Raw genomic sequence first — 11961 nt, 5'->3', positions numbered from 1 at the left:
TGATACATATGCTGCTTCCTTTTCAGAGTGATGAAAGAGCCGGAAGATTGCCTGCAATGCCCATTTCTGTACATCTAACCATGTTTCCATTGGTTTAGGAAACTTCTAAGGACATTTTCAGGGGCCATGGTTAAGTGAACTTTTGGTCCAGTTAGTGTTACTAAGTTCCATGTCCACTTATTGCATGCTTAACCCCACCTAAGCATGAGTCCTTAACCACTGGAGAGAGTGGTTTAGAAACTGTAGAAATTGATTACTGAATTATCTTTCATTAGTGGGTCAGGACCATTAGTCTTTGTAGGACATTAGACAGGTTAGAGATTTTACCACTGGTTTGATTTTCTTATTTAAATGGTTTCTTTTCAAAAGATATTTGCAAGGACATGATTTTCATTCTAGATATGAGAAAATAGAGACACAGGGAAGCAAAATGGCTCATTCAAATCCCCTGTCCTGTGACAGCTTTATGACTAGAGCCCAGGTATTTTTCCTTGATCCAGAAATAATTTCACACCAACATACCACCTCCTAAAAATCAAAAAAGTTGCAAAATAGTAGTATAAGGGATTTAGGATTATCTTGTCCATAGAACACAATAGTTTGTATGTCAGAGAGGAAAAGCATTCTCAACTAGAACAGCCACTCAGCTGATTTAATATAATATATATTGAGTGTTTGTGCCAGGCATTGACTGAGGGCTTACATCATTACTGCACCTAATCTTCAGGAACCCTGGAATTAGGTATTAATTTATCCCTCTTTTGCAGCCAAGGAAACTGAGAAGTTAGATATCTTTTTCCAGATAACTCAGCTGAACCTAGGGATTCATGTTCTATCCGTGGGTAGGAAATACTTGGACCTTGTTGGATGGAACCTTCTGGAAATTGCTTTATTTTAGAAATTCATCACCAAATTTGCCCTGAAGGTATTAGGAAATTCTGAAACAAGGAAGCAATGATTCCAAGCCACAGGAATTTCTCTTTCCATTCAATTAAATTCAACAATTTATCATCCCAAACTGAGGGTACATTGTTGGAAAACTCTTAAAAATAAATAAAATGGTGGGCAAACGTATTCAAACAATCGGAAAAATGATCTGTAAGGGCTTAATTTCATAACTATTGAATCACTTTCCTCTTTTGTATTTTTTGGTGAAAGCTCAATTCTATATAACACTCTGCACCCATTCCATGAAAACAGCTGCAGTGCATGTTCAGTTTATTTCCCAAGTTATGGACATGGCTTGATGCTATAATTGTGTCCTTCCACAGATAGGACATTATCATTTTAATCGACTCAGACTCAGTCTGTATAACAGTGGCCCTGATCCAATCTCTGGCTCTAGGTACATTTCCGTAGCAGATTCTGCTGTGATAACTTTTCTTCTATACTTTCCAACAATATTCTATGGAGAGCAATTCCACCTAGGCCAAGTACAAGGTGACCTAACCAAACTGGTCTCTTTCTCATATGTTTGATACTTAGTAATATATTGGAGACTCTGCAAATGAAATAGGAACACTGTGACTTCTGTGCAGCCAGAGTAAATTATTATCCTTGTTATTCTTATTGCTATTTGCACACAAGTGAATCCTGCATTTGCTTTTGAAGTATGTTAATTCCTTTGAAATTGTACCAGACTGGGTAGGGTACTAAGTTTAAAGGCTGACTCTTCTTTGTCCCTAACATGACCTGTTTCAGTGGAATGATCATAAAATTTCCTACAGCAGGGGACTTCCCTGGTGGCGCAGTGGTTAAGAATCTGCCTGCCAGTGCAGGGGACACGGGTTAAAGCCCTGGTCCGGGAAGATCCCACATGCCGCGGAGCAACTAAGCCCGTGCGCCACAACTACTGAGCCTGCGAGCCACAACTACTGAAGCCTGCGCACCTAGAGCCCACGCTCCGCAACAAGAGAAGCCACCGCAATGAGAAACCCGCGCACGGCAATGAAGAGTAGCCCCCGCTCGCCGCAACTAGAGAAAGCCTGCGTGCAGCAACAAAGACCTAATGCAGCCAAAAATAAATAAATAAATAAATAAGTTAATTAATTTTTTTTTAAAGGGAAAGGTTTAAGCATTTACCCTGTCTTTTTTTTTTTTTTTAATTAATTAATTAATTAATTATTTAATTTATGGCTGTGTTGGGTCTTCGTTTCTGTGCGAGGGCTTTCTCTAGTTGCGGCAAGCGGGGGCCACTCTTCATCGCGGTGCGCGGGCCTCTCACTATCGTGGCCTCTCTTGTTGCGGAGCACAGGCTCCAGACGCGCAGGCTCAGCAGTTGTGGCTCACGGGCCCAGTTGCTCCGCGGCATGTGGGATCTTCCCAGACCAGGGCTCGAACCCGTGTCCCCTGCATTGGCAGGCAGATTCTCAACCACTGCGCCACCAGGGGAGCCCAGTTAATTAATTTTTAAAAATTCCTACAGCAGTAAATTCTTATTTTCATGAAATATTTTACATTCATTGTAATATTCATTGAGAAAGGAGATCTTAATGAAAATTGCTGTTTAGGTAAGTAAGCTCACTCAGAGATGTGCCATTCTTTTCTCTCCTCTTCCCTTACCTCTAATTATCTTGAAAATTATAGGCAGTATATGCTACTGTTTAAGGCAGCTAGCTACTCTGGAACCAGAATGCCTAATCCAAATGTTGGCTCCACCACTTATGAGATGTGTGAAATAGACCAATCACATAACCTTCCTGGACCATAAACTCTCCTCTGTAAATAGGTAATAATGTTGTTACCAATCTCAAATATTATGGCCAATCTCAGGTAATAATATTATTATCAATCTCATTCTGTTGTACAGATTAAATGAATTAATACAAATAAAATAGGTGGTGGTGGGATGAATTGGGAGATTGGGATTGATATATATACACTAATATGTATAAAATAGATAACTAATAAGAACCTGCTGTATAAAAAAAATAAATAAAATTAAATTAAAAAATTAAAAAATAATTAAATAAAATTATAAAAAATACCTAACAAATATAGAAAAGAACAGTTTTTGATGTCACTTATTATCATCTATTTGAAATAAAAGCTTGGTGGCTTGATAAATTCCTTGAAACACAACTCAAACATATCTGAAAGTATATACTTTGCATTTGATTGGGTTGATTTTGTTCAGTAGTCATTTATTTGAATATTCATCCACAAAATCGATGATAACTTATCCACGTGTCCACCCTTGTTTCTCTTGTTCTCACCATTCTCTCAGTGTCTGTCCGTTGGGAAATGGAAGCTTGAACTTGTTCTACTAAATAATATTTCTTCCAAAAATAATAATGTATGAGTTGGAGAGAAGGGAAGATTGGTCTGTTTTTTGGATGAAGAACTACCCCTTCACCTGGTCTATCCAGATAGGAGCCAAATGTGTTCCCTAAGTAAGTTCTGCTGAGTAAATGAGAATTTCATTGCACAGTCACATCTCATTTCTAAGTCCATAATAATGCTACATGTAATGTATTGAGAGTTTATTCTGCACAAGAAACTGAACTGAACTAGGCAACTAACTTATTTATCCCATATCACCCTCTAAACAATTTATAAAGATAGAATTATTAATCCAGTTTTACAGATTATATAAACAGAAAACAAGAGAAGTAAAGAGAATGCCCAAGTATGCAGAGTGAGGCAGTGGTAAAACTTAAATCAGAACTCACACCCTTGGTTCCCAGTTTCCTTCCTTCCCTCCTTCTTTCCTTCCTTCTTTCCTTCCTTCCTCCTTCCTTCTTATTGTCTTCCCTTTCTTTTTTTAAAATTAAAAAAAATAATTGAAGCATAGTTGATCTACAATGTGTTAGTTTCAAGTGTACATCAAAGTGATTCAGCTGTATATATATTATATATACATATATATGAATATATATCCTTTTTCTGATTCTTTTCCATTATAGGTTATTATAAGATATTGAATATAGTTCCCTGTGCTATACAGTGGGTCCTTGTTGTTTATCTATTTTATGTATAGTAGTGTGTATCTGTTAATCCCAAACTCCTAATTTATTCCTCCCTCCCCCCCTTTCCCCTTTGGTAACAATTAGTTTATTTTCTGTCTCTGTGAGTCTATTTCTGTTTTGTAAATAAGTTAATTTGTATTTTCTTCCATTTCTAAATCATATCACATATGGGATATGTCACTGAACGTGGAGTTGGTGGAGTTGGTGGAGTTTCTCTTGGGTCAGAAAACTTTTTCAGCTTCATGCCCAGGTTTTTAAGGGAAATCTCTCACTACCAAGTTTTGGCAGGGTTTTTCTGAAGGAATGCAATTTGGGGAGATGGAGGGTGTGTGACACGGCTCTGGGAAGTCCTCTCAAAAGGGAAACAACAGGAAATAAATGTAAAATGACTCTCAACTACTTACCTGCCCAGGCTAAGTGAAGGCAATTGAAGGCACAATTTGCTTGTTAACCAAATTAGGTTGGAGAAATGGTCAGAGAGCACAGAAAGGGAGGAAAATTGCCATTACAAAAATTGGCTAAAAAACTAGCTATTAAACTCCCACTTGCAGTTAATGCTTAGAGCGTGTATAATACGACCCTTTGTAATTCTATCTTTTTTACTTCTAAGGAGAAAAGAAGTATTAGTCTAGAGGGTAATGCCATATATTGGCTATACTGAGGCAGTGTGGCTATAGTTTTAATTCCACTGGAATCTTTGACTTTTTTGTGACCGTCTCCATTTTAGACGAATACTTAAAGGTAAGATAAGGAAAAAAAATAATGAACTTAGACATTTAGTACCAGACTTACCAGTCTCGACATGTTTTAAGGCAATACGGTAAGGAGGGGAGGTGGCAGGCTTTGCAGCCAGCAGACATATGCTATTTCAAACCTAAAATTCTCTACTTTGTAGCTGCATTGATCATCAGTAGGTCACTTAACTTCTTTGGCGTTCATTTGTTTCATCTTTATATGAGAATAAGTGGCACTTGAGAAAATTTTCTTATACTTTGTTCTCTTGGAGCTCTGCCCTCAGGAGCTCTCCATTCTTAAATTGCCCTTTTGTTTAGCATTCCAGAGGATTTTACATTCCTGGGTAGTGCACCCAAGAAAAATTTCATAAGAAGGTGAGATAGCTTTCATTGTGTAAGCTAAGCAAAGGCTGATTGTGAAAGATAATTAGAGAAGGTAAACTCTGAGACCTCCAGTATCTCCTTGGGCAAGTCAGGTAAACATTAGGAAAGAGTACAGAGTAATTGACCTCTTAGAATGTGATTCCATTAAAACTAGCCTTTCTGTAGTCTTCCTCAGGAAGTCTTTGAATTCCCAAAGTAGCTCCAGTAAGGAGACACTGAGCTGGATGCTCTCTAAGGTGCCTCAGAGCTATGGCATTATTTGGTCCCAGGAACTGACTTGAAAATAAAGTGCAGGGTAAAAAAGGGATGGAAGACTTCCTAGGCTCCTAAATCTCTGGGGTGTTGCAGATGTGGATCAAGTGCTGAGGTTCAAGATATCAGTGTGTTTTCACAAAATACTCTTAAGTTTGCAAATATGAGTTAGACATTTTCTTAGCAAAACCCAGAAGAGAATTCAGGCATCCTAAGATGCTCACATGTGAGTGGAGAAGCAGAGCATTAATTTCTGTACTCCTTTTCAGGAGCAGGAAACGCCAATTCCCTTGTGATTTCTACAGAGCCAACTATCATCTAATGGTTACAGCTGCTTGAAAAGGATTCAAGGATCTTTGGTTTGTCAGCTCCAAAACTCCAAATGAGCAAGACCTACCTTTACCTTTTCTTTTCTTTTTTTTTTTCTTTTAAAAAATCTTGTCCAGAAAAAGAAAATTAGTTATCTGAGAGTTAACCCAGTTAACCATTTAGGGGATTTATATAGTTGTGGTCTAGTGTCCTGACTCCTAGGATGTGGATTTCAATATGCTCAAAATCATAATATAGACTTGATTCCTTTTAGCTGTTCATTCAAGAATATTTGGTGTTAACTAGACTTTAAGCTTTGGATCCTCCAGATACCTTGGAGTACAAGCTCAAGATTGTTATTTGATTTCTGTAATTCTCACTTTCCTTAACAGGGGAAATAGGAATAATAATAGCAGCCCAGATTCCATGGGGTTGTTGTGGGTAAACATTAAAAAATAATGCAAATAGGGGATTAAGCATACCTCTTGGCACATAGGAACAGGTCCAAACGTTGTTGTTTTTATCCTAACTCTGAAAGGGGAAAAATTAGACTCAGCATCTCAGAATTTCAGGAAAAACATAAAAGAGCATTTTGTGAATCAACTTAAAATTTCTGCAAAGTCCTTTCCCCCCATCCTCTCTCTCTTCCCTACTCCCACTTCGTTCCAGGCAGCAGTAATTTAACAGGAAAAACACTGGAGAAACTCTAACCTAACTGTGAAACACTGAGGCTGTTAGGCACACATTAAATATTTTAGGGCTTCCATAAAATAATTTGCTTCTGAGAATGAGATTAATTCTGCAGTGAAAGGATGCTATTCACTTCCAGCCCTGCGTATATCAGTGTACTTATAAAGATTCTCAAACAAAGATGATGTATTTTGAGATATTTCATGGATAGCAAGACAATACATGTCACCGCAGTGAAATAACCCAAATATCTGCTCCATTGTTTTCAGCCTCATAAATGTAAAAAATATATTTTTTGAAAGCATTTGTTAAAAATTTTGATGTAATTGAATTCCTCTCATTGTATGGTCATCTTTACATGCCCTTCTGTAAACCTTAAACTTGATTGGTGAATCTACTCCATTTGGATGAAGCCTATGATGAGACTGTCAAAGGATTAGCATCACTTCAAAATCAGTATTTATTAAATAAAAATAATAAATATAAATAACATATGTGACAAAATAATAAGCAGAGCAGTAACTGCCTTGCTGTACTGCAGCACCATGACTCTATAGCAAAGTATCATTTTAAGTTTGATATTCAGCATAAATTATACATTAAAAATTCATCTGAACTTGAAAACTTTTGCAATTGGATCCAATCGTTTCCTTGGAATGTGTGAAGTGTTGCAAATGCTGCCTAATTCTTTTTGAAGCTCAAGGCAAAGGCAAAAAGTCCTGTAACATACTGGAATGATTTGAATGATTGTACCATAAAATGGCTTGGATTTGCTCATCTGGCTTCAAGTTCAGAGGAATGACCAACCAACTGACATGTTCTCAGCAGTGTAGACTCTGAAGGGCCTGAGCAGATGTTGAAGGCTTACTCCAGGCCAACGCATGAGGTTTTTTGTGGTTTCTCTTAAGTGTTTGCTAATATCTACCACATTGCAAACTCAATGTCCGTTTTCAACTGGCCTGACTGCTCATAATATAATACAGATGATTTCATCTTTTGCGGAACCTTTTTGCTACAGTGAACTCAAATCTGCAGGGCTCAGAATTCTCTAATAACATACATGTTTCTTTAAGAACAGGAAAATCCCTTCCCCTTAAACGTTTTCCTGCTCCGTCTTAGGTTCTATAGTACAATATCATGTGTAATTCCTGTTTAAATAATGCCCTAATTTTCCTCCAAGTCTTCATTTAGGCTTCTGCCATTTTACGATTTTTCTAGATAGGCTGTACTTTGGTAAACACAAAATACCTCTCCTATTAGAAGACAATGCCATCACTCAGATGGGTTAGGAATGCTTCATTTAAAAGTAAACAGAATAGAAAGGCTCTCCTTATTCTGTGTTAGATGCAAAGTAAACAGTCCTTTCACACAGACAATGAAGAAACTGTATGCTTTTTTATACCCTTAGAAAGAAGAAAGAAAAGTCATGGACAGTCTGATCCAGTTCTGATTTTGACCTGATTTTCATTGCCTTTCACCTTTCCTCATGTTGAATAGAATCACTTGATTGATTCTTGTGTTTGTACCAGCTTTGTTTAAAGGCTTAGTTGAAGTAGACATTGCCTTTAATTTCAGCATATGAGAGCATCTTAGAGGACACTGATAATACTTTGTACATGTTTCCTTTTAGATTATCAGAATGATTAGAAGAAAAGGGCCATTGAAACGTATAAAAGTTCCCTCTGTTCCTTTCAGCTCTACTCCTATAAGCCTTGATAAGTGTAAGCTATGCTGAAGAGTGACCCCAAGATCTATCCTTCCACCTTAATGAGGTCAAGAATATACATGTAACAAGATGTCAAATTTGTCATTTCATTTTGTTTAGGAGTGCTTAACAGAAGCCCTAAAGGCTGAAAAATATACCCCAGGTGCCAGAATACCCTTCATCCTACAGTAAAGTGCTAGTATGGTAAGACCATGCCATCTAGATCAAAGAATTATTACTAACTTTCTGAAAAACACCTCCCATTATGCTACTGGGCCCTGGTAAAGAGATAATGCTTGACCGTGGGACAGCCAGCGGCTATGCAACTAGAAATGTTTATCGTGAGTAGAGTGCAGACAGACTCAGCACATCATAATGTTGGCCTGGCCAGCAGTAATCCACTGTGAGGAGAAAGTGGTATAGCTGGGATCAGACAAGAATAGGGCTAGAAGTCATAAGTGGGATTCACTAGCGGGTGGCCCACACCTAGACCCTCACGGTACCCACCACTCTTGTACAAGCCCTCTCCCTCAGCTGACACCTATGAACATATGGGGGGCTTCCTTATGACCAGCTGACAGAGGAGGGAATAAACCAAGCTTAGGTCATGAATGGGTCAGCTCAGTATATAGATACAAACTGAAATTGGACAGAGGTATACTATAGTCCATTCAGGACTGACACTGAAAGACATTTTAAGGGAAATTCATCCCAAAGACCAGAACTTTGGGCAGTACACCTAGCTACCTATTGATACTTTGTGTGGAAAGAGAAGTAGCCCGAGGTAATAATAATACAGACACATGGACAGTAGAAAATAGCCTGGTTGGTTAATCAGAAGCCCGGAAGAAGAAAGAGTAGAAGATTGGGGATGCAAAGTTCTGGGGAACAGGCATTTGGACAGCTGATGGGGAGTGGTCGTGAAGTGTGATGGACTTTCTACTGCTTATCAATGCCAGTTAGAGAACATCCAACATAGAAGAGACAACTAAACAACCAAGTAGTCTGAGTGACTCAGTCAGTTGATATCAGCCATTCTAATACTGGCACACTGGGCACATGAACAGAGTAGGCTTTTAGGTAGCAGGTGTGAAGGCTGTGCATTAGCCAAACTTTATGGATTCCATTTACCAAGGCTAATCTAGTGATTGCCTTTGCCAAATTTCAATCTGCTAACAACAGAGTCCAAATCTGAGCCCTCAATATTGCATCATCCCTTGAGGAGACCAACCAGCTCCTTGATAGCAAATTGATTATAATAGGGCCCCTTCCACCCTGGGAAAGGCTGCCATTCATATTAACTGATATGCATACCCTTTGGGATATGAGTTTGCCTTTTCTGCCAATAGGGCTCAGCCAGCTCCACAACTGAAGAACTTGCAGAGTATTTGATCCATTGACATGTGAGTCCATATAAGGTAACATCAGAATAACTGACCTGCCTCATGGCAGAGTAGATCTGGTATTAGCCTATCCTCTTAGAATCTCTTGGCATTATTACAAACCACATTTCCCAGGAGCTGTCAGTTATTTTAGCAGTGGTACCGCCTGCTGAACAAACATCTGAGGCTTGGAGAGGACACCTTGGGAAATACTGTATATACTTTAAGTTAAGAGCCAAATATGGTGCTGTGTCTTCCAAAGAGAGAACACATTGATCCTAGAACTAAGCAGTGAAGATAAAAGTAGCCTATTTAATTATCACTCCCAGTGACCCACTTAGAGAATTTGTGTTTCTTATTCTGACAACTCTTAGCCTTGGTTACCAGAGGGGGAAAGCTTCTGCCAGGGAACTCAGAAAGAATCTTATTAAAGCTCAAGCTTTGACAATTGTTCAATCACTTTACTCTTCTTGCGTCATGAGAATAGCATGCAAGGAAAGGAGTCATCAACCTGGCAAATGATTCTGATCATCTAGAGCGGGTAAGACTGCTTTTATATGGGCAGTAAATAATATGCTTGGCACTCAGATGATCCACTTGGGTGCCTCTTGGTACCCTTGCCCAACTTTGATAATAAATGGACAAGTTCAATGGCTAAAGCTTGAGCAGGGCATGGTAACCATTCAGGAATGAGGGTCTGGGTTCCTCTACCAGGTGAGGCTAACAGCAATGTAGGTTGAGGGTGAAGGGAATCTTGAATGGCTGGTGAAGCAGGAGTACAATGAATATCAGGCTTCAGTACTGGCTTCCCTGTTGCTGCCTGTAGTTCGTCTCATTAACCAGCTCCTTGTAAACTTCCTCCAGGATCAATGGGACTGCTCGCAGAACAGATTATATGATGTATGTGGAATTGAAAGGCACAAGGTGTGGACTGGAGTGGACTCAGTGGTGTTCGCCCAGATCACATTCCGGGACTGAAGAACTAAACTCTTCAGGTCCTGGGAGTGTTTGTGACTGTTAGCTCTAAGCTGAGTCCCTCTCTGGGACTTATCCTCAGCTAAAGAAAGCCACCTTGCTCGGGGTTACCCTCCTTCACTGGGATAGCTTGGGACAAGTCAATACAGGGGTATAAAAGGCCTGCCTCCTTGCCTTAATTGGAGAAAACATTGAAGGGCTAAGCCAACTGCAGAGCTCCCCATAGGATCTGCTGAAGTTTCTACTACAAGTGCCTCACAGTTCAATTCCTTCCTCTGCTCGGTCCTGATTCCTTCACTTCTCTATAGCTGTTAATGCCCAAAGTACTCTTGCAAGCTAATCTGCCCCTGGAATTCTACATCCTGGGGAACCCAACCTCAAATATCCTTTTTTAAAAGTCTAATATGATATATTAGTTAATCTTATTATTTCTATTAATGTTTTATGCTTATGTAATTTCTGTATGTATGTGTTTATGCTTACACACAGGCATGTGTGGTTTTTTAAGTCTAAGGGCACTTCTCCCCCTTAGTAGAATGTATCTTTAACTTTATTTCAATGTCACTTGGGAAACAAGATTAATTAGGTAGAAATTAAATTTCCATGAAAACTTTCTTGAAAGGCTTGTTGGAAAGAGACACCTGGAGAGCCATGATCAGCATTGAATCTGGTGGTAAATTTGTGGGTAAGGGTCTGTGAGATGTGTCTCTCTCACAATGATAGAAAGCACAGATCTGACCCTTTAGCTTCAAAATTTCCTGAACAAACAACTTGGATTACTGGAAAATCACCCTTCAGAGTTGACTGTTGTTCTCTGCAACAATCACATTTTACAGCAGTGAAGAGTAAGAGGAGTCCCTTACCCCTCTGATGTGCTTTGTGACTTACACATAAGATCTCACAGCAACCCAAGGACTTAGATAAGGCAGGTATTATTATTCTCCTTTCCTTATGCTAAAATTGTGCTGCAGAGAAACTAAGTATGTTTCCCAAGTGCACACAGCTAATAAGTGGCACCCTGGCATCTCAGAATCCTGAAATGATCTGGCCCCCCTTTGATATTTTTAGACACTGCCTCATTAAGAAAGGAAAAGCCAAGTCAACATGAGACAACTGTGCTACATTTTCAATGTTTACATTTAACACATAAGGTATTTTCCATGTCAAAACAAAAAGAAAAAATTAACATCAAATAATATACAAATTAATTTGTAGATATTGTCATTGTGTAACCTTTTATGCATATAACATACAAATAATTAGATGTTTGCAACACCTTTTACCAATAGCGGTTCTGGTCAAATAGCTTTCCTATGCTCTGCCCTCCTGCTACCGCTCCATTAAATTCCCAGCTCTGATCCAAACGCAGGGCTCTTTCTGTAACATTCTATGACATTCTTCTCTGAATTAAACTTGGGTTTTCATTTTTGACCTCCAGTTTTCCTTTTTACATAAGCTTATTTCCTTAAAAGAGGATTTTTTTTTATTATTGGGATTGTGTTTTCTTTCATCCTATGAAATACCCATTTTTTTCTCTACCTTGTAAAAAAAAAAAAACAAAT

Source organism: Balaenoptera musculus, chromosome 17, assembly GCF_009873245.2.
Source record: "Balaenoptera musculus isolate JJ_BM4_2016_0621 chromosome 17, mBalMus1.pri.v3, whole genome shotgun sequence".
Taxonomy (NCBI): Eukaryota; Metazoa; Chordata; class Mammalia; order Artiodactyla; family Balaenopteridae; genus Balaenoptera; species Balaenoptera musculus.
Note: the sequence above shows the minus strand (reverse complement) of the source record.